The 22,276-nt window shown below is 46.9% G+C and overlaps 2 protein-coding genes across 5 annotated transcripts in view; one reads left to right on the top strand and one right to left on the bottom strand.

Moving 5' to 3' along the window:
- LRRC56 (leucine rich repeat containing 56) overlaps positions 1 to 9,272 on the bottom strand; it is a 78,567-nt gene extending 69,295 nt beyond the window's left edge. Inside the window, exons 1-3 of the mRNA XM_032111609.1 lie at positions 8,871 to 9,272; positions 7,987 to 8,029; positions 7,028 to 7,231 (exon numbers count right to left, since the gene is read on the bottom strand). The gene's annotated coding sequence lies outside the window, so the exon portion shown is untranslated. The remainder of the gene's footprint in view (positions 1 to 7,027; positions 7,232 to 7,986; positions 8,030 to 8,870) is intronic.
- Positions 9,273 to 9,333: 61 nt separating this feature from the next.
- The window catches only part of HRAS (HRas proto-oncogene, GTPase), a 41,984-nt gene continuing 29,041 nt past the window's right edge, over positions 9,334 to 22,276 (top strand). Inside the window, exon 1 of one of the 4 annotated variants that reach the window (XM_032111619.1) lies at positions 9,334 to 9,432. The gene's annotated coding sequence lies outside the window, so the exon portion shown is untranslated. Of the gene's footprint in view, positions 9,433 to 10,751; positions 11,129 to 22,276 lie in introns of those variants that run through there. The other 3 variants (XM_032111622.1, XM_032111621.1, XM_032111618.1) reach the window with 3 other exon arrangements.

The raw sequence follows: 22,276 nt of genomic DNA, 5'->3' as shown, positions 1-22,276 counted from the left end.
TGCTTCACATTTGTGAAATCAACAGCTACAATATGCTTCTGGAAAAAAGCATGCCAGCCCAAGGGCAGATCTGCTTGTACAGTCACTGCACCTGGAATTACAGCCCGTGTTGCCATCCAGGCCATCTATAGGTACCAACCATCTACGACCAGAGCAGCTCAAGTAGCCGGGACATCCCTCAGGATGGGATGTGCTGCTTGCTGCTGTACCAAAGCCAGCTGAATGACGTCTCAGAACAAGGTGCAATTTTTGTGTCAACAATGGGATCATTAATATGAGCGTCTGCAGGCTTCAGAACCAAATCCCTTTCTTGGAACAATGCAAAGGGAGTTAAGGGGGTATTTTTTGTTGAGCCTAAGGCTGAGCTCCCCTGCTCCAGACTGCAGCACACAGACAGTGGTAAGTGTGTGCGGACAGACAGGACTTTGCTCTCTAAACCAGCCTGGCTCATTGCCCAAGCTTCAAATGCAGCCTGTGAGGGTTCAACTCCAGACAATTTGATGGATACTGTGTGGGTGCTGGAGGCAAGAGAAGCCAAGAAAATGAAATATCTGTCTCTCAGTTGCTCTATTTCCTGAGATATTTAATACAAATCCTTCACTTCTGTAAATACACTTTGCATGCTGCTATAGGTAGGGTGTGGTTCTAAGTGTGATACTATGAGAAAAGTGTGCAATACATAAACCAAAACTGGAGAGTGTTTCATCTACAGGCATCATTCCTTACAAGTAGTAATAATATCCACGTGCTAAATTCATTTATTCCTGCAAACAGGTCATAAATTACATGGCAGCACATTAATCCCCTTTTATCCCATTCTTTGACCTCCTCTGCAATATGCCTATTGAGCCTTTTCTACCTGCACTGCTTTTAACTTTATCAAGTGCCTTAAGCCCTCTGAATTTTGATCATTGAATGCCAACAACTGCAGTGATTAAACTGAAGCCTGAACCATCCCCATTACTAAAAACTCACCACTTGCCTTTTCTGCAAGTCTCATTTCAACAGCATTCCTCTCCTCTTCTCCCTTGGCTGGCTCTGATTGAAAAAAATATGCAGGACCATTTCCCAGGGTTAATTTTTAATAGTATCCTCACTGCTGCAGCAGATGAAGTCATTTATTATCCAGCAGGCAGCATGCTAACATGCTAGGCAATGGCAAATGCTGAAGGAGGTGACTCAGGCATAAGCAATCAGGCGGAGCTGTGCATTCCCACCTGCCGGACGGCTCAGCACAAAGAGCCGAGCACAGCGCTTTAGTTTACCCTACACTTGCATCTTCATCCAGGGACACCTGGATTCCAGCCATGCAGCCAGTGAGGTTTATTTGCTTCACAGTTATGTGCAAAGCATGTACATGAACAGAGGCCAGCCCTCCCTCAGCCTGGGCACTTTTTCCTCTAAGAAAGGTGGTCATCCCTGCTGCAGGAATGTGTCAGCCCAGGCAGTTTGGCCCTAAGTAACACTTTGTGATCTCAGGCAGACTGGAGCTCAGCCTACCCACCTGTAAAACAGGTTTAATGGTAGTTGGCTATTTTTATAGAAAAGCTGGGAGGATTACTTCATGTCTGAAATCTCTAGATGAGAATTGCTTAGTGGCAGAGAGCACTTTAAAAGAACAGCTCAAAATTAGGGCCAGAGCAGGCTGGCAGCCCAGTGAGCAGGTAGAAATGACTACAGAAGCTGCACTGTTCTTGTCTCATTACCCAAGAGCCTCAGAAAGTCTGGGATGCAGATGATTCACAAACCAGAAAGTGCTTTTGAATTACTTATTAAGTAGGATTCATGTTGCTTTTACTGCTCTGGGACACACAAGGTTGGGCTGCAGAATCCCTTTTGCCATCTCCTCAGAGTGCAATGTGGTGGTAATGCAGGGCTCACTCACCCATGTATCTATCACAGCTGTATTTTTGCCTCCACAGAGTAGGCCAAAGGCCACCGAAGAAGTACATGAATCCTCCCTGTATCTGCAGTAAGCTTTGGATCAGACCTCAGTAAGCCAACAGGAACGTGCGGCTAAACATGCTACAACAAGTTCACTGCCATGTGCTGTTCTGCAGGAGAGCTGGTGTGAGTGTACTCCTGAAAACCAGGAAGATCTTGACTAAGGAGGCAGCAGCTTCCTGCTTAGTCCTCTCTGGAGCACACCAGTGCCACTTAAATGGGGAAACAGAGCAGCTCTGAACCCATTCCCTCCCCTGTGCACTATCCCAGAGAAGCCAGAGGGAGGGTATTGTTTTACTCTTAATTCACTTTGTGATCACGTAAGTCCCCCAAATCCCACTGCCAGTAAGCTCCAATGATTAAACAGCTCACTGAAGGGAAACTACAGCTAACACCTTCTACCCCTATCAAAGCATACTGCTAATGAGAACTGGGAAATGGCTCAATGTTAATACAACATCTGTAGATTAACATAAGCTTACCCATGTTATCATAGTCAATGGCTGAAATCCCATCAATCACTTGGATTCACGTAACATTTGTGATCAGTGTTTTTGTACGTTAACCTCAGTATTTCCCCAACAACTGTCTGCTGACTGAAAGTGGGAAACACGAAGTCATCAGTCTGAAACCAGAGAAGAAATTTGCAAGGTGTTGCTTTGGGCATCTCAGCTTAGGAATCTTGCAGGAGGTCTGACTTCTAAAATGTTTAGCATTGGCCCCCTGAAAGCCCTCAGAGAGTATCTGGGTGATTTGCATGCGCACACACACACACAGAGTCACACCACTGCTGAGCTCATGAACATCTGCTTGAAAAGTTACCTAGAACACGCAATGGACCTGCACCAGTCCTGCAAGATGCGAGTGACTGCAGGTCCTCTTCTGCTTTTCACCTTCCCTGATGGAGAAGCAGCAGAAGAAAGGGGATGACCAAACTGCATACAAAAAACTCAAGATGCCGTGGTCAACTTTATGGCTTCGGTGTAGGGTCTGTGATATTGAATGGGGTAATTGCCAGCAAGAAGAAAATCGTGTGAAATAGGTGTAGAAATACCCTGGAGAGGTCAACTACATCATGTCGCTGACTGAAGGGATGATTTCTAACCCTGTGCTGCTCTTGAAGGCATTTGTGTGGAAGGACTATGACCTCACCTTTACTAGGGGTCTCTCAGGACAGCCTAGACAGGATAGTGACACCAGAGCATAACCTAACTGCCAAGGAGTCCTTCCAATATTTAACCTGGATCTCACTTGATGTGGGAATACCGCTACCACCACAAGCTCCCAGGGAGCTCTATAATTCAGCATCTCTAGCTCTGACAACAAGCAGCTGTACTGCAGGAGAGCGTCTACCTTTGCTATAAATAACGTCAAGGCTGAGGTCACCCATGGACTTCGTCACAGCAGCAGCACGTGTTTTAGGTAATCACAGAAAGGGATGAAGGGGGACCTGGAAACACTGCACAAGAGCATCAGGAAGAGGCTGCCACGGAGGAAAACAGCTGTCTGTGATGGAAAGGGACCAGATAAGCAAGCTTTACTAAGGTTGGGTAGGAATAGAACATACACTGGAGTGTCAAGAGCACTAAGAAGCAGAGAGATGCTGGGGAGGCTGGATTCTATCCTCCTCTTCAGTCTGCAGGGTGGTTTTATTTGATGTGAGTACTGCTTCACATCTGCTTTACTTGCTTGCATAGATAGGAACTCATGGCACTCATGGAACTCATGAGGAGATGCTCATGGCATCTCCTTACAGTAGAAGGAAAACCAGAATTTAGTGAGGGCCTTAATAGAAGAGAAAAAAAGGCTCAGCAGCTTGAGTGTGATGATGAGGAGGGATGCATGGCAGGGATAGAGACAATGTGTGGCCAGTATATTAAAAAACAGTCAAAGGAAAAGGAACCAGTAGTTTAACAGATAAACACAAATGTCCTTAATTCTATCTAGTTCTACCATGTGTGCGTGCCTAAATAATGCTGTGCAACACTTCTTTGAAATTTCTGCAAGAAAGAGATGTAGTTAGCAATTGTTCTTTGATGCTGAGGGGAAGAAAATCAGCATTAGCTGATGAAGAAGAAGAATATTTTAAAAAGAATACCAATAATCTTAGTGTCTTCTCCAGGAGGACATGTGGGATGGTCTGAGATTTCAGTAGAAACTCATCTGGTACAGAGAGGCCTTGAACTACACAGATAAATCTGTTGCACATCAGTGAATGCAGAAATGATATAGAGCACAAGACATCCCTTAGCAACTCATCCTGCTTCCACTCTGGAAATCTGGCTCCTGCCAGCAAAACTGACAGATGACCCAGAGCATGTTAAGTGATCCAAACTGTCCCATAAAAAAACCTGGTAGCGTATCAGTTGCAAAGTGTTCAAACTTTTCTGTAGAGTCTGAAAAAGAAAATCACATGAGGACTAAATATCACAAGGACTTCTTAACAAAAAACAAGGCTTCTGACGTCCAAAGACCTGAGTTATTGCTGTATGAAGACAAAGGCAAAAGCCCTCTCTCAGAGTGCAGTGATCTGAAGATCAGGCTCCAAGGGAATGATTGACATTCCATTCAGGCTGACAGCTAACAAAAGCTCCTGTACATATGCCAGCAAGCCACTGCCAGGAAAATCAGTGTGGCTCCCAACTTGCAGATTTCTGCATTACCAGGCCTCCTACCCTATGTGATCCTTGCTGATCTACGCTGGCAGGCTCAGCAGAGAGTGGAAGGAGACACAGGACCTCATCAACCCTGGCAACTTTTGATGAGGTGGGGGCATTTCATGAAAGAATCCGTGTCATTTCTAAGTAACTCAGGCTCCAGACACACCACATGATCAGCTACATCTCCCTGAAAAAAGCATGAATAGTCAAAAAGAACATTTGTTGGGGGCTTAAGCTAACACCCACAGGAACAAATGGGACACTGCAGAGGGCAGTGTGCTTCAGATCAGACTGAAACTAGCAAGCAGTTGTTGAAAGCAACACTGCTTGCAAATACTCAGAGGTAAAACCCGTATCTCATCTCTCCCCCTGCTCACTCCACACAGCAAAATCTGAAGTCCAACCATCCCATCATCCACTCAGGTGAGGGCCTCATGTCACCAACTACTGCATACCAGATCTAGGGAGATGTGATCGTTGTTCATTCCCACAGTGTCTCTACAAGGAGGCTGACTAGGAAATAACCAGTCTTTGAATTACATCTCCTCTGTGTGCGTGTGTGTTTGGGTTGTGGGGTTTTAATAGCAAAAAAAAGGAATCAGCAGCTGTCTATATTTTTAAACTACGGAACATAGATCTTCCACTTCCAAGCTCTGATTACAAAGCCTTTCATTTCTGCAATTCCAGAGCATCTTCTCTGCAAGTTTCTATTCTCAGTTCAAAATTGACCAAATCCAAATGTAAGCAAAATTTATTTCAGTCAACTGGAATCTTTCCTCTCTCTAGCTTTGGTGGAGCTTGGGCCACGCACCTGACAAGATGCTGCCTTGCTTATTTCAAAAAGGAAATCTATGATAAGAAAGATCCTGTCCTGGATCAGATAACCCTCCAGAACTGACGACTTTGCTCTGCCCACCCAGAATCTTCTGCAACATATCAAATGTTGAAAGAAGCCTGAGCACTTTTATTTAGTAGCATTTAATCCAGTATTAATGCCATTATTTTGGGGATTAAAAACAAAGTGGTCCCATTCACTGCTTGGGTCATTTGAAGCAATGTGATGTCTTTGGAGATGATATAGAGGAAGATTTTGTTGATTTATTGAGGACTGATTAATTAATTCAGTGTTTTCTTTTGTTAATTGATTACTCCAGGAGATCTTTCCAGTTCAGTGTCTGTCTTAAAAACCCTTTGCAGCCAGGACTGACTGATCTTTTTTTTTCTCTGTGTGGTCTTTCAGTTGGACTGCTGCTTCCAAGTCTTAGGTATCTCCAAGACTCCCAGGCCCTTGGGATGACAGTACACACTTGTGACTTTTCACATTTGTGATTTCTCTTGTGCCTACGTCTCTCTTGGTACAACCTGCAGTAAGGATTAGCCCGCTGACTTTTTCCAGTCTCTAGGAGACTGTGTTAAATTATAGTGTTGAACAGTTTTAGCATGGTTCCTTTGAGATGACTTTCATTTATCTCATGGTTTCTTTGTGCTGCAGGAGACTCAGATCTTTCCCAAGTATTTTTATAGTCAGTCACTCACAGTATAAGAATTCATTGTCAAGAGTGAACTCTAGCTTTGCATCTCACATAGATTTATCTGATATGTTAAGAGTTTCTTTTCAAAGGCTTCTTTCCAAGTCATGCTATTGTCAGGGTTTGTAATCTAGCAGTATTTTCTCTATAACCTCACCAGGAAGCCAGAAGAGAATTGTCCATGAGTCGCAAGAATTTTACCTGTGTATTCAGCTAGGCCCCAGGCAGCTCAGAAAGTTGGCCACTGTTTCTCAAGCATTAGTACTAGTGCATGAACAGACTGGGAGAGTGCTTTTAAAATAGAAGGGGGAACATACACTTCATTCCATCACACAGTTCGAGCTGTGTTACTTGTGGCTCAAATCAGTAGTCAAGGGATTAAGAAACTCTCAGTTTTTCCTTCGCTTTTCAAATCTGTCCCACAGAAGACATCCTTTCCGGCTCCAGAGTAAAGCATACCCTAGACCCACTCCAGATCTACAGATGAGCCTATCCTCAGCACAGGATAGTGACACTGGCCTCTGTGACTCTTTGCACAAACAACAGTTTTCAAAATTGTCCTCCTCTGAGCTAACAAAACTCAGTTTTTATTTTCTCCTAAAGTGATAACTATGAGGGTTTCCCCTCTCTGCCCTTAGCTGATTCCCTTTGCCATTTCTAAATTCACTCACTAACCCAAGGAAGCTGTGTGGCAATGAGTCTGTCCCTCTAAAGAGAATGGGTTTGAAGATGGATTTCGCAAGCTTATTCCATCCTCTGTCTCAGGTAACTCCAAAGTACTTACAGATATGCAGACTTGCTTCACTTAAGAAAAAAAAAATAGAGGACAGTAAAATAATGGAGACTGTCAGAGAATGCAAGGCAAATTAATTTCAGAATTGGTTCATCTCTTACTGGCATCTTCAGAGTTGCATCAGCTTGCTGAGGAAATGGATTTGTCCTTGTGTTTCTGAGAATCCAGCCTTGTTTCAATTCTTCTGAACACTTCCTTCTTTCCTTCTGACTGCACTGCAGCTTTGATCCAAGTATCAGATAGGCCCACAAGGCAGATGACTTGCACTGAATTGAACACAAACTTCTACTGACAGGTTCTGCTACCTAGATGATGCATGGCACACAAGTGAACAAAACTGGTAAGATCTCAGCTTCTTTCCATGTTATAGTAACAAAGCACCTTGTAATGATAATTTTTTCTGTTCCATAAGCTGGTTGCCATGGCAAGTTACTTGTGTTACTTTGTCAGATATTACAAGGAAACAATTTGCATTCCCTAGAAATACAGAAATTTTAAAAAGTCAACTGCTTATCAGTTTGTTTTCTGCCATGACACTACTCATCCTCTTAGCTCAGGGAGAGATGAGCAAGAAAACATCCCAGTATGAGAAAAGGACTTGCAAATTTCTTGAGTCTAGTGTATCTGCAGGAGGACTAAATTAAAAAATCATTAAGAATATGGTGCAATGGGGAAGCAAAATTCACAGGGATCTCTGCTTTTCTCAGTATGCTCTCAGAGACATTGTTAAAGGGAGCACAGTGACAGAGCTTTCCTTGCAAACACTTTTCAAGAAAGTTTTGGTTATACAGAAAAAATGTGCATCCAGGAAAATGGACTAGGTTGAGTTCAAAAGCCATGGAAAGAACCAGAAAGCAATCTGCATGATTAAAAGTCAGGTGAACTTGTAGATACGGTGAAGCAACAGGAGACCCAGAACAACAATAGCAACTGACACCACTAATCTACTCTGTGTCTGCTGAGAACTGATAAACCCTCCAGTATATCAAAAATATATGGTGCATATCTGGATGTATTTAAGTATGTATCACTGTGAAGCTAAAAAATTACTGTTACCTACTTTGCTGATGATTTTGATGATCAGAAGAAGATCTTCTCATGTTCTTTTGAGTTTGAGGGAGAAAGAAAGAATAATTCAACTTGGGTGTTTCTACTAGCACTCACTCAAAAAAATACTCTAATTTTAACAATGTAGCCTTGATCTGTAGCTGATGAGCAAGTTCAGTTGCTCACTAAGCTCTTGGCATAAGTCTGTATGTCACACAGTGGACAGATAAGTTTACATCTTGACTAGGGGTGAAAATATCAAGGAGTTAGTTTTGGGTCACAGCACCTACAAAAATCAGTGATGCACAGACTGAATTTAGAGTGTTGGTACAAAAAGTCATGACAGGATAAGCACGTCTATGAGTTATGGCCTTCCAACTGCAAGCTACATACAGTTTGGTGAAAACAATCATGAAAAATTGAAGGTATGGGAATGATGGAATGGCTTTTCAACTCCACTGCAGATTTGGGAATTTTACTGTGGCAGTAAGAGCCTGAGATACTCCCACTTTCCTTTTTATTGCTCTGCATGCCAGTGGACCCAGTATTTGATTAGCCTTCCTTTCCTGTCAAGCAAGGCTTACAACAGTTAGAGCACTGCAAGCCAGACCTTTTCCAAGAATTAAACTCAAGTTTAGAGAAAGGAAGGAATAATCTGCTCAGGAAGAAAAATTTTTTACAAACAGAACGGTCTATGACCTCAAAAAGTATAAATCTGTGCTCTGACAAAAGCAATGGAGTTATGTTGCTTTGCCACAGCTGAGGATCTAGTCCCAATATTTTGCTTTTTCATCAAAAAGTAGGAGGGGAAAGAAGACACTTTTAAGCTATTATTACTCTCTGTGTCTTTTCAAGTCTGTGCCATCACCCCTCTGCGATTGTGTGGCTATGACTCACCAATAGGTGATTCTGTCTCTGTCTTCCAGCAGTCTGCAAACAAATAGTCCTCAGGTATCTCACAGCCTGATGTGATCTGGCACTGAAGAATGAGCAAGAGAGAGGCAGTTTCAGTCTCCTCTTCTGGTGTTTCTTGCTTCTTGTAGGTTACTGAGAAGCTCAAGAAGCATGCACCTGAGGTTCCCCCATAGCTGTGCCTATTTTACTACCTATTTGGTGCTTGCTCCCTGACAAGTTCTTCTGGGCCACATAGGTACCGAAAAATACAAGCCCATTTTCAGAGTGCTTCAAAAAGCGAGATTTCTGCATGCTCCAGTACCCTGCCTGCTCGTTAGAAACGGCTAAAACAAGATGAGACAGGTAGCCCGGAGAGGCGGTGCATGGTGCGTGCGTGTGTCTGCCTGTGGAGAAACCCATCACCTTTGTGTGTGCTGCTGCTCTGTCCTCAGCTCGCTCGGGAGAGATGCTGGCTTTCCGCGAGCTGCGGCCCTCGCTTCTGTGGAGAACTGAGAGGTCATTCAGAGTCAGGAGGGCTTGTTAGAAGCAAGGGAACAGTTTCGAGGTAGGTTAAAACTTCAGCTTTTTTTTGGACCTGTCTGTTTGCGTGCTGGTTTTCGGAAAAGTGCTCTGGCAGGTTTGTTTGTGCTGGTGCAACACGTTTCTGAGACCTGAGAAAACCTGCACAACTCTCTCAACGGGTATCCTTAGAACATGTTTAATCTGCTCTTGCTACAAGCTCTGCAGGGCATGAGCTTTCTTTTTATTATGTGTCAAGCATAGTATCTAGAACAATGGTTTCTAGATCGATTTTCAGATTACTAGATACTTTTCTAATGGAAACAATAAATTGTGGAAGTGTGCTTGAAACATATGTCAGAGAGAACAGTGCTTTTCCAGTACCAGGAGTGTGTACTTTATTTGACATCATATTCTGCATCAAAGCTTGATTACTTCTGCAAGCTGCTGGATAATACAGTGACTATGCAAACCACTATCCAGTTTCCGAATAGTAATAGGGGAATCACAGTGTCCAGTAGTAGAAAATGTCTGGTGTACTGTGACAGAACGGGAAGCACTGCATTGAGAGACCCGATTTCAGGACATGAAGCTTGAGTCCATCAATATTTACTAGCTCTGCTTCAGCAGTGCTCCTTGCGGGACCCAAATAAGATCAGACAAGAGCCTTTCAACACGCTCGGACCTTCATCTGAAATTGAAGTAATTCTGCTCAGACAGTGCGTATCTCTGCTGCTAAGCCTAACTGAACTCCATCTGCCTTATACGGAGTCAATTCAGGTATCTTTTCTTTTGTGGCCTTAATTGCACTTGAATAATTTGGAGTCATCTATTTTTCTAGGCATTTCCAAGGGCCAGATAAAAGCACCCTGTGAGCTGAGTTTAGCGCAACGGGTAATCAGGCAGGACCGTGACTGGCAATCAACACTACATTTCAGGGGTCTCTGGTCCTCCTCCCCAGAACGCCTCCGTGGGGCGCCGACAAAGGCAGCGCAGCCCCGGGCAGTCCCGCGGGGAAGGGCGGGTTGCGGGAGCGGCCGCCAGGCCTTCCCCTCACCTCGGGTGCGGGGCGCTCCTGCGGAGGGGCCGCCGCGGGGCGGGAAGCGCAGACGGGTCCCCCGGCGGACAGCACGCGATCCCGGCGGCTCCCGGGGCGCGGAGGCAACAGGGGTCACCCGCCGGGGCGAGGCAGCGCCCGACACCCCCCGCAGCCGCCGCCGCCGCCGCCACCGCCCCAGGGACCGCCCCGCGGCCGGGCGGCAGCGGGTGATTGACGGGCGGCGCGGCCCACCCGGAGGGCGGAGGCGGCGGGGGCCGCCAATCAGGGGCGGCGGGCGGGCGCCGAGCGGCGGGCGGGCGGGGCGCGGGCTGGGCGTGTGCCGCGGCCGCCGGCGGGGCGCGCTCCCGCTCCGCTCCGCTCCCGCTCCCTCCGCACGCACATTGTCCGGGCGCGGCGGCGGTACAGCGCCCCGGCGCCCCGTGCCAATGCGGGGCGGGCGCGGCACGCCGGGGGCGCCTCCACCACCGCGGTGGAAACTTCCCCTCGCCGCCGGGCCGACGCGCGGCTGAAGCCCCCGGCGGGGAGGAGCGGAGCGGGGTTTCGCCCGCCTGGGGGGGCGCCTCGTCTAGTTTGGTTTTTCCTACGTTGGAAGGGCAAAAGCGAGTAATACTGTTACCCGGCTTTAAACTTCCGCGCCCCGCTCTCCAGGACGCGCATCCCGCCCGGCGGGGTGGACGAGCCGGTGAGTGGCCGCCAGGAGCGGGCTGGCGCTGGGTCGGGGTGGGTGGGACGCGCCGTCGCGGAGGGGCAGCGCCCACCGGCTCGGCGGGGACGGGTCGGCAGCGCCGCCGCCACCTGTTAGCGGGGCTGTTCCCCCCAGCCGCCAAGTTCGTACCCCCGCTGTGCTGTGGCTGCCCCCGCCGTGCCCGGGGCGGCGGTGGGAAGGGAGGGACCCTCGGCCCGGTGGGCGGTGGCGGGGCCCGGGCTGTTGGGAGTGGTGGCGGCCACCCACCTGCTCACCGGCCGCGCCATGACTGTGCTGCCTGGGCGCTGCCTGCCGACCCTAGCCCAGGCAGGCTGCTGGGGCGGGAGGGTGGTGGGGTACCACCGAACCACAGCCTCTGCACCCTCTTTGCCCTCCATTCTCTCTGCCCTCCATCCCCTACCCTCCTTGTGCACCCACTGTGCCCTCCTCCTGTCCTCCCCCTCCCAAGCTGCAGCCCTGTTTCCTTCCCCTCCCTTGCCCTCCCGCTCCCCTCCATATCCCTTAGCTGCAGCCCTGTTCACCTCCTCTTCTTCGCACCCCTAGTTTGCAGCCCGCTGCACCCGTCTTCCCTCATCCCCTTGCATCCCTCACACTGCTCCTGTGATGCTTCAAAGGGGGAGCACCAGACTCGCCACGCTTTGCTAAAGCAGGTGCCTGCTGGGCTGGCACCCTCCAGGAGAGACGAGCTCCACGGCGGTGCCAGGCGCCGCCAGGCCCGGGGCGAGGCGCGGAGGGGACAGGCAGGTGGCGGAGGCGCAGGTATTTGTGTGCATCTGTGAGCAAGTGAGCGAGGTCCCCCGTTCTGCGAGCATGCGGCTCTGCGGAGCTGGTGACACCTCCCTCCCTCCCTCCGTCCTAGGGAAGCTCGCCGCCGGGGCTCTGCGGCGTGCCGAGGCTGCCTGCGCCCTGCTGCCCTGCAAAGGGTGTCGCGGCGTCCGGGGCTGCAGCATCTTCACCCCAGGTGAAGGTGCATCTGATGGCTCGCTTGGCCCATACAGGTCCTGGCTGGGGGTGTATTTAAATTGCCTCAAGCAGTGGAGCGTGCCTGGAGACAGAAGAGACTATGAGAAGTCACAGTGGACTGGCGAACTCTGGAGCGGCTGGAGAAATGCTTAGGACAGCTGGAAACAGGACTGTGCAGCAGGAATGGCTTGTTAAGCCATGGCATGGCAAGTCAAGCCGTTGACTATTTCAGTGTGCTAAGCTGGATGGTCATATCTCTTGTAGCCTGTGACGTGCAGGTTGCTCCTGGGTAGGTCCTTGAAATGCAGAAAGGATACGAACTCGTGGTGAGGCTGTGTCACAATGTATTTTAGTCTGGTTGGCATGGGTAGGATGTGCAGCTTGGAGCAGGAACTGGTTTTGAATGGAGGAAAGTACATGAGGTTTGGTGTGGGCTTAGCTAAAGAGTTGCTGTAGTCAGAATTGCTGATGTGTTTATCCTTCACAGCTCTGAAATATTTTAATTCTACAGCTGGAGATTCGTGTGATTTTCCCAAGTGTTTTTAAGACAGCCATGACTGAATCCATGTGTATCCCCCCTCTGTGTGTCTGGTCCTTTCCTTGTCCTCGTAAAACGTTTTTCCTGTGTGATTAATAACGTGCCAACTGTTTCATTTCAGCACTGGGGAGGCTGATGCTGATTGATTTCTCTGTTCAGTCTTCTTGGTGGGTCTGGAGGCTGATGGGTGTTATCACTGCAGAAAAGTCTGCTTTTGGGTGGGAGCTGTCAGCGTGTCTATTTTTTTTATCTCAGCAAACCTCTTACTTCTTTTAATTAAAAAGAGATGAAGTATGCGTGGTAATACCCTTCATGTTTACATAAAAATGATCTTGTAATTAGCAATAATTATCTCAGTTTGGGATATTGCTGAGATATTTAAACAGGACTTGTGACCCAAGGGACACTTTTCTGGCCCCAGGGAGTTGCCCTTGGTGTGGTTCTCTCCTGTGGTGAGTTTGATTCTTGGCTGCTGCCAGTGGTGAAGGTAGAGCAGCAGTGGGAGTAGCCTCGTGTTCCTCTGATGTTGGCCTAGAAAGCCATGGCCACAGGTTCCTTCTTGAGCCTGATTCTGCTTCCCAGGGCTCCCTGGCAGCCCTGCCACCACGCACGTGGAGATGGTTTACCTTGGTGGCTTTCACCCCATGGTCTGAGGATTCTCAGACCAATTCTTGCTGTTGTCTTGGGGGAGGGGGGATAAAAACAGGCTGAAAAATTGCCAGTTGGTCTTTTTTTTTTCCCTCCTAGTTTCCTCGCTGGTTCTCTGAGGGAGGTTTGGAAAAGGCTGCTGGCGGTGTGGGAAAATTTCCTTGTCAGAGTAGAGATCCTGAGGCATCCTTGTCCATCTTTCACCTGATTTCCCTTCCCTTTAAGAGGAGCAAAGCTCAGCTTAAACATAAACATTTGCTTCCAGGCTGGATATGGCTCTCACTGCCTTCCCTCCTGCTACCAGTGCACCCGAAATTTACCTTTCTCTTAGGCTGCCCTTGGAGCTCACCAGATTTTTTGGGGGTAAAAACCTTCATGGAGTAGAAAAGTTGAGTATTGGGGAAACATTCAACAAAATAAAATCAAGACAAAAAGTACTGCCTGTAGAGAGGAGTTCCTTGTGGGAGGGTGGTTAAAGTAGGAATGTCGCCTCTTCTGTCTCTCAAGATGAGTTATACAGTATACTGTATTTTTGTCAGTCTAGGTAAAGCAAAATGGTCGTCCTTCAAGTAATTTTTATCTAATTGTAATTTATTCCCAGCTTTCTATTTTAACATTTTTGAACTGTAAACTTAGAAGCAGAGCTTATTAAGCAGCAGATAAAAATGTTGAATGTATTTGAATTTTACTTGTATTAATCTAATAATATATTTATGACATGATATTTGATCAGCTCCATACCTGGCTGAAGACCACAAAAGAGTGTTAATCAAACAAATTATTTGACAAATACAGATGAGATTAAATAAATTATCTATTTGCCAACTGCTGTTCAACTGATCTGCCATGGCATGTTTCTCATTCTCTTTATCTTTCCCTTCCAGTTTTCATTCCGTTTTTGCATGGTTTATCTTTTCCTGAACTGTCCCTGGTATCTGTTTCATTTATCTCTTCTGCGTCATGGTTTTCCTTCTATTCTTTCTTCTGCCTCTTTCTTGAACCTCTCTTTCCATGCTTTTTGAGTCTAAATTAGCCTTTTCTCCTCTTTTTCTCTACCTTCCTGGTGGAGTTCTTTATTGAGCACTTCATAGTCAGCTCAACTAAATCTGGTATGTGTTTAAACCTGTAAAAATGTAAAACTGAACCCAGACTGTGTGTAAGTATGAAGATGTTTGCTTGGTGGTAATGCTTCTCTGTCTCTCCCTGTTTTTTCTGGCTGTTTTAGGAAGGGTGTTCCTGCAATTCTGGAGGTTTTCCCCAGCTCTTGTTTTTGCTTGTGTTCTCCTTATGCCTCTTTCAAAACCGAATTTGACTTTGTATCTTAAGAAAGCAACCAGGATCAAATGGCAGCCCTTGTGTTGTTCCCTGGCTGTGTATCTGCATGCAACCTGCTTCCATCTGCTGTCTGACCAACCCAGCCTTCCTGCCAGGCAGTTTTCTTTCCTCCTGGCATCATCCTTCCTCCCTGATGGGGTTTACAGCCAGGAGGTGTCTTTCAGTAGGGCAAAAGGAATGAGTGCTCAGAAAATTTTCTGGTTCACCTATTACTTGCAGAGTCTGTATGAAATTCAGGTTGCTGAGGGGAGGTGGCAAGAGGTGAACAGGTCACTGTGCAGGTTATAGTGCATGACCGAGCAGTCACAATACTGAACTTCGATCTAGTATTCAAAAATTAAAGTCTCTTAAAAAATGAAGTTTCTGTTATAAAGAAGACTTGATTTGTTTTGTGGTTTGGTTTTTTTTTTACCCCTGGATGAATTCTAGGGGTGGGGAGGATATTTCAGAAACAATGAAAGGAATATAAAACCTTGCATTTCAGGGGAGGAGATTTGCTCTGCCTTGGCAATAAGGCTCAGGCAGTCCAGAGGGGTGTGATTGGAGTGCTCAGAGTGCGTGATTCGCCTCCGCTGATGGTTGCAGTGATGTTGCAGCAGTGCATGAGCTAAGCTGTGTATGTCATAGCTGTTTGCTTGAAGTACTGGGAGTTATGCCACGATGCCCCCTTGTACCCTGAAGGAAAGGTCTCTGCTGTACTGAAGTGAACAGTTCCACCTCTCCTCTGTCTTCGAGGGGGTTTGGGTAACACTTGGGTGCACTGATACAGCGAGCAATCCAGGCACGTTGTTGCAAAGCAGAATTGATTGGGGAGGATGGAGCCAAGAGGAATATTCTTTCGCAGTTAATTATTTACTGCAGGGAGAGAGAGAAGCTGATGATGTTTGGTTTATAATTACAGATATCCAGAGGTAAATACTTCTAGATGATCTGTTTTATTCTGGGTGTTGCTACCTATATCTCTATAAAGTGGGACCAGCGCTGTTTAATGACCGGCTCAGTAAAACCAAAACCCTGTTACCAACTTCTCACCAGTGCAGTATGGTTCTACAGCTTCCTGTGTGTGGTGCTAACTGACCCAAATGCCTATGGAGGGAATAGTCTTTCACTGTCTTAATGCCTGACCTCCCTGTGGTGCCCATCTGACAGCAGTGTGGCCTCTTGGAACAGCTGATCTCTGTGCTGAAAGATGACTTCATGGTTAAAGCCACAGGATTGTGAACTGGGGAGTCCTGACCCCCCATCTGGCCTTGACTAAGCTGGTTGCATATCTCACTGGACTTTTCTTTAGGAGGGATACTGACCTAGTAGATAACCAGCAAATACCTAGCTTATCTGCTAAAAGGATAGGATGCCCTGGGTGAGGGGCACTCTAATAATGCAGAGGCAGTGGCAGCCCAGGTACTTGTATACTGCTGTGCTGTGGACCAAACTTTAAGAGGATTTTTCCTTTTGCATAGCTAAATCCATTCTAGATCAGACTGCTTGTATGCAAGTTAAATTCAAGAGCTGGTGGAGCTGAGTTTAAATGTGTGTGTGTGGGAGCAATAACTTGACGAATACAAAAAAGAGACATTGCTGCAATGTCTCTGGGAAGATGCCTGTACGTCTTCTGCTTGTTTAGCATCCTTGAGAGAACAGCAGACGCGAGGGAGAAGCTGTGGCCTGTGAAATGAAGAGGATGTCATGCTCTTACTGGGAGAAGAGGAGCAAGATCTAAAAAGCCAGGGAGTAGGAGTGAAATGAGGGATGCAGGTGTGCACAGCAGGGGCTGCTCCAGGCTGCCCTGTTCTCCCTGGGTAAGGCTCTGCAGAGAGAGAAGCGAGGAGGAGATCAGTGGAAAAAGGCATTGTGAAGGCTGCTGTTTTGCAGGGTGGTGCGTTGGCTCTCCTGCTGGTCAGGGCTGAACTGAGGCATGGCTGGCTGGCAGTGTAAGTGCATGGGGCCATATTCCTTGAGAAAGGCAAACCAGTGAAAAATCTCCAAACAAGAGTCTGGTCAGCAAGTGCTTGTGCCTGAGGCAAGTTGGGATCTTGTTTAGAGGCTTGCTGAGAAGTGAGCTCTGTTCATCAGCAGTTTGTTGGGGTAACAGGCAGCCATCCTGTTGGCCTGCTCCAGGATCACATTGAGTGCTCTGACACTCTGTGCTATCTTCAGCAATTCTGTGGCTTACGTCCAGCTCTATTCACCCTACTTCAAACAATGTGTATAGAATAAGCTTGAATGTATAAATTTGGAGCCTGAAAATGATGGATTTCATCCTACCTCAGACAGCCACAGCAGCAGCCAGAGCAGTATTCCTGGTGTGGCACTAGGTCCTCTGTTTCTGTAGCGATTGTAGCAGCCATGCTCCTTCCCTGCTGATGGCTTTACATTGGATGTCAGGGGGCTTAATGTTATGTGAGGGACTGAAATTCACCTTCCAGGAAAAGGACACAGCTGGGCTTCTGCAACCAGGCTTTGGTTCGTATGATAAGTAGATAAAACAATAGTTGATTATGTTAAGTAAATAAAACATCACTGTTTGTTATAGGTAAATATGGGACTGATCCTGGCTTGTATGTATGTTAATTCTGTGATTAATTTTTTTCATTGTCTCCCCTTGTATCTCTGTCTGTAGATGCAATGGCTCCTTTTGGGTCCCACTCTCTTAGGCTCCTGCTGTGAACAGCACAACTCTCCTTTGTAGAATGCAGACCTAGCAAATGCTGGTGAAAGCAGGAGGTACCTCCGGTGTGTGTGTGCATGCACACCCCTTGCTTTCCCCCCTTGTGTGCAGAGGATGAATACATAACCTTGCAATATAACCTTGGTCATACAAGGTTTCTCCCAATCTTGTTTCTCCTGGCCTTTTCCTGATTTGCATGATATTGTAAGAGGCCAGTTGTCTTTTTCTAGAGGGCTTGTCCCACTTTCCACACAGGCAGCCTTGGGTGAGTGGTGTGCTCCCTGACCTGCTTCGACAAGCATGTGTTGGCTTCTTGCTCTGCTGGGAGCAAGAGTGGGAGGCAGGATGAGGGTAAGTGCTGGGGGCTAGGCAGGGGGAGGACATTGCTGTGCTGCTTGGTGGTGTCACCTCCCATCTGGCAGTCAGCATAGTTGCTGATGGATGAGGAGGTATGCACAAATCCCTGCTTCACTTTCTGCCTCATTGTTCTCCTGTGGTGTGTGGTGGCTGTACTGAAGTCTTTTAGGGTCAGATCTGCTCTCTCCTAAGAGTGCAACTGTATGTCCTCCGTTCTGCTGTACTCAGTTGCAGCTGATGGCTCTGTAGCTATTCTGGTGGCCCCTATAATTTCCAAATATCAAGGTATTGATTCTCAAAACATATGCACTGGAAAGAAATGACTACCATGACCATGGTGGAGGTGGGAGACAGAGGTGTGAGAGAGTCAGACCCAGACCTGGAAAAGTGCTTCAGCTCCTGCTTTTCCACAGAAACAAGGAGGCTGTGTGCTGGTGTGGCTCATAGTCACAGGGACGTGTGCAGGGTCTCACCAGGTCTGTGGCAAAGCAGAGAGGTAGATGGATGAGGGTGGAAATCTCCGATTCATAGCAAATTATAGTCATTTGATCCCCACAATTACTGCACCTGATTATCAGGGGCCTGACAAGATGTCCTCTGCTTCGCGTTACTTCTATGATGAACACATTAATCTGTGTTCAGCAGACATCAGTTTATACCTTTGCCGTTCCTCTTCCTCCGTGGTGTATATCTCAAGTAGCCACCCTTTTCCAGTCTATGAAGTGTCCAGGCTTGGCTGCTCCTCATATCTGCTAGAAAGTGAAAAATTGCCAAATACCTACCGGTGCCTATAGCTGGGGCACACACTGGGCAGGGAGAGGAGAGACATTACAACCCCTTGTTTTACAGCTGGGAACTGGGGAATGGAAATTCACATTAACAGGAGGAGAGAGCTTAGAACAGAGCAGAGCTTAGAACAGAAATTGTTGTCCTAGTCTGGCACTTTGACTGCAAGATCAGCTTCTCTTTTCCTTTGGTAACTGATGAGCGTCAAAAGATTCAGCACCCAGCTGTTGACGTGTTGCTAGTCTGATTTTTCTGATGAGAGAAATGCTTTCTTATCACAATGAGCCCTGAGAAGGTGGGGGTTTGTTCCTTTTATCCTTTCAAGCAAGGCTGTCTTGGCTGTTATTTTAATACTTTAGGTGTCTGGTCTTAGAAGTGATGTGAGTGGAGGGCTGGGATGGCAGTCCTTTGCATGTCAGTCTTCCAGGCTGTAAATGGGATTTGCGTCTGAAGAAATGGATAGACATCCCATGATAAAACTGAGTGTCTTGTTGTGAGTTGGAAAAACAGTAAGATGATTTGGTCAATTGAATAGAGATGTTGGAGGCCTTTGGATGGGGATTGTTTTAAAAATCAGAGTGCTTTAGAATTTTAATTTGTGTCGGTGGCGGATGATTGCAAAATGAGCAGTCTCCCTATTGGTCATCTGCATCGAGGCACCTTTTGTGGAAAGATCTAAAAAACAAGATGCAGTTCATTGACCAAATCTTTGAGGTTAAAAAATAAAACAAACTTCACAGGGAAAAAAAAAAACCAAAAAATGGTGGGTTTCTTCAAGAAGCGAAAACCCCTTACTTTTTTTTCCAAAGCAGTTTCCGAGGCACCTAATCTAATCTTTCCAAAACAATTCTCTGGCAGTCAGAGCTCACATGTTTTAAAAAACAGTGTAGAAAGGAATGTATCATGACAGTTTAATTTGTTGCTGAAATATGGTCACCTCTGGGGTAATTCAGGGCAACCATGGAGTGGATTATAAACCTGTTCAGGATGGGAGGTGAGCAAAGGGAGGCTGCTGAGATGAAACCACCCATGCAGAGGTGTAATTCCTGGGATTTAGGTTTGTCTTCCTTCTTTGATTCTAATGGGGCTGTAGCCTGTTAAGATATTCTAAACAGGGCAGTTGTTGCTGAGTCTTTGCTGTGGCAACATGGGAGGTTTTGGTGGTGATTCTCTGAGGGAGGTGATAGGGAAGAGCCTCTGGTACTAGCCAGCTTTAGAGATGAAATGGGGGAGGATTACAGCACATAATGTACAGGTCCCTGGCTGGGGATTTGTAAAGGCCCAGGGCAGCTAGTTGGATTTTGTAGTCACCAATCCATGGCTGCAAACATTGAGCTGCAGAAGCTGGCTTGAAATTTCTACTGTTTTAAAGGAAAAACAAGGCAATTGCAGGATGCTGTTGAGAAGGCTAAGGAAAGCCCTCCTGCGTTTTAGTGGAAGATGTACAGTTTAAAAAGAAAGATGTATAGAGTTGCTTACCTGAAGTGTGCTCCTTGTGAAGAGGTGGGAAGCTGAGTGCCTAGGAGAGGCCTGGGCTCTCTCAGAGCATGCTGTTAAGTACATGTTTTTTTGGCAAGGCCTGCAGTTGCATTGCAACAGGGTTGTGAAATCTTGTTCAAATTCCACTGAAGCTGGTTGAACTATATTGACTGCAGTGACTGGGCTGATGGGCAATGCAGCATCTCTAAGGTCAGTTCAGGTTCTCATCTCCTTTGTTTCAAAGTCTCTGCACCTGGAATTAGTTTATTCAATTTGCAGCTTAGAGCAATTTCAGAAGAAATCCCAGAGGAGGAGGAAAAAAAAGGAACACTACCACCTGAACAGATCAAAATAATCAAATGGGTTGTGTTGTGGAAGTGGGATTGACTGGCAGCTGCTGCATGGAGGTGGACAACCAGCAGTCACACTTTCTCATCGTGGCTTGCTCTGCTGGGGCATTGGGAGCAAGAACTGTTGGGATTAGAATGCAAAGAGATAATGTTTAAAATCTGAGGTAGGAGCCTGTGAGCTTGGTGACAACTGAATGCTGGGGTGGGAGAAAAAGCTCTGCCAACAGTAAGTCACCCTTTCAGGGAGCTGAATGAAACGTCTCATTTTCTTCTGAACTCTTCAGTCCCACTGTGGGTGAATTTTGTGCAGTCTCTTCCATGCTTGCTTTTTCCCCCCTATTTGATTTGAGGGCCCTTTGTAACAACTTACTCCCCATGCATCCTGTTATCATGGGAGTTATTCTGCCTGCAGTCCCTTTCTGAGCTTAATTTTGTTGTTTTCTGCAGCACGAGGGCTGATGGCTTCACAAATCTCAGAATAGCTCCTCCATCTCTCCCCTGGCCAGCCCAGTAGCGTGACAGCTCCATTTAACATGCGCTGTCTGCTTTGGCTTCCTGCTCCTAGACTCATTATTTTGCAGTTGTCTGCATCAAGCTCCCATGTTGCCTGCCCCAAAGGATTGTATATCAGAAGTCATGAAAAGGAGAAGAGTCCTCAAGGTTGGCCTGTAAATCCCAGGTCTCTATACTAGAAGAAATTACAGTCTTGTTGCTCTATCCTTTCCTCTCCCATGTCCTTGACCCAGCCCTGCTGCATGTGTTCATCCTTCCCTGCCTGTCATGGTGCATTGTAGATACAAAAATGCTGCTAGCAAGGATTTTCTTGCTATTTTCTAAGTCTGTGAGAGACTTCTCTCTCGCACAGAAGAGGTAGCAGAGTTCTGTAAACAACCAAACACCTGCAGCCTTGAAAAGTCTTGTTTATAGTACAGTAGAAAAATATTTTGACAATGGATGTTTTAGGATTTTAGCCAATCACCCCAAGGGGTGGCTGATCCTTTGTCCAATTAGACTATGAAGAAAAAAGTCTATAAAAGAGTTTGTAAAATAATTAAATAAATCAATCTTGCTGCACAGTTCCTGCCTGCTGGATCTTCTCTCCTCCTCCCTATGGCTGCAGGACATGGTAAAATACCCTAGGGTTGCAGTAACAGTGCATCTCTTGATAGGCACAAAGGGAGCATTGCGGGCTATCTGGGCAATGCCGTTCTTGTGGCACAAAGTGTTTGGTGCCTGGGATGTTCTCCTTTCTTCACCTGCTAACACAGAGGCAGGCTGAGACCTGCAGCTCTGCCTTCTCTTCAGCCATCCCCCAAAATTATTTGGATCCACTTGGAACATCATTACAGGGAAGGTGTTGTGAAGTTTTCTTGATGGCAAACACTTAAGGGCATGGGCCTCTCATCTCCCACTTGAAGTGTAGTGTTACCTTCAGGCCTTAGGGGGGTGAAGTGCTTTCATGTTAGGGGCAGGGTGAGATAGTCTCTCTCTGAAAAGCTTACCAGCAAAGTGCAAGATGGGGAATATCAGGGTGCAATTCCCCTGTCCAGATGTCGGCATCTAACATCCCAGCCCCTCAGTCCCCCTTTACAGGCAGCAGAGGAAATGAGCACTTCCATCTCATTGTAATGCAGGTGGATAACTGAAACAGGTCAGACACACTGTGCCTGCCTCTGCTCATTGATGATAGAGGCTCTGGATGATGGGCTCTTGTGGAGAGGTCTGTGCTGTAGGTGAGATGAGCCCCACCTTAACTAGCTGCATTGGGCAGGCTGGGGTAGCACAAAAAGGAGACAAGACTGTTGAATGTGGTCTGTCCTTGGCTGTCTCATCTGGTAAGCATGTTCATCTTCCTTTGGTCAAGAAGCTACCCTTCATTTTGATTCCTTGCTGGCCAAGAGTGGAGGAGAGGGATGTCATCCAGACAGCAACTGGAAGACAGAGTTAAACACCTCTCAGAGGTGCTCCGAGGACAGAGCTCCAAGCCTGTCCCAGCTCTA

Source organism: Corvus moneduloides, chromosome 6 (assembly GCF_009650955.1).
Source record: "Corvus moneduloides isolate bCorMon1 chromosome 6, bCorMon1.pri, whole genome shotgun sequence".
NCBI classification, from domain to species: domain Eukaryota; kingdom Metazoa; phylum Chordata; class Aves; order Passeriformes; family Corvidae; genus Corvus; species Corvus moneduloides.
This window is presented reverse-complemented; position numbering and strand designations above follow the sequence as displayed.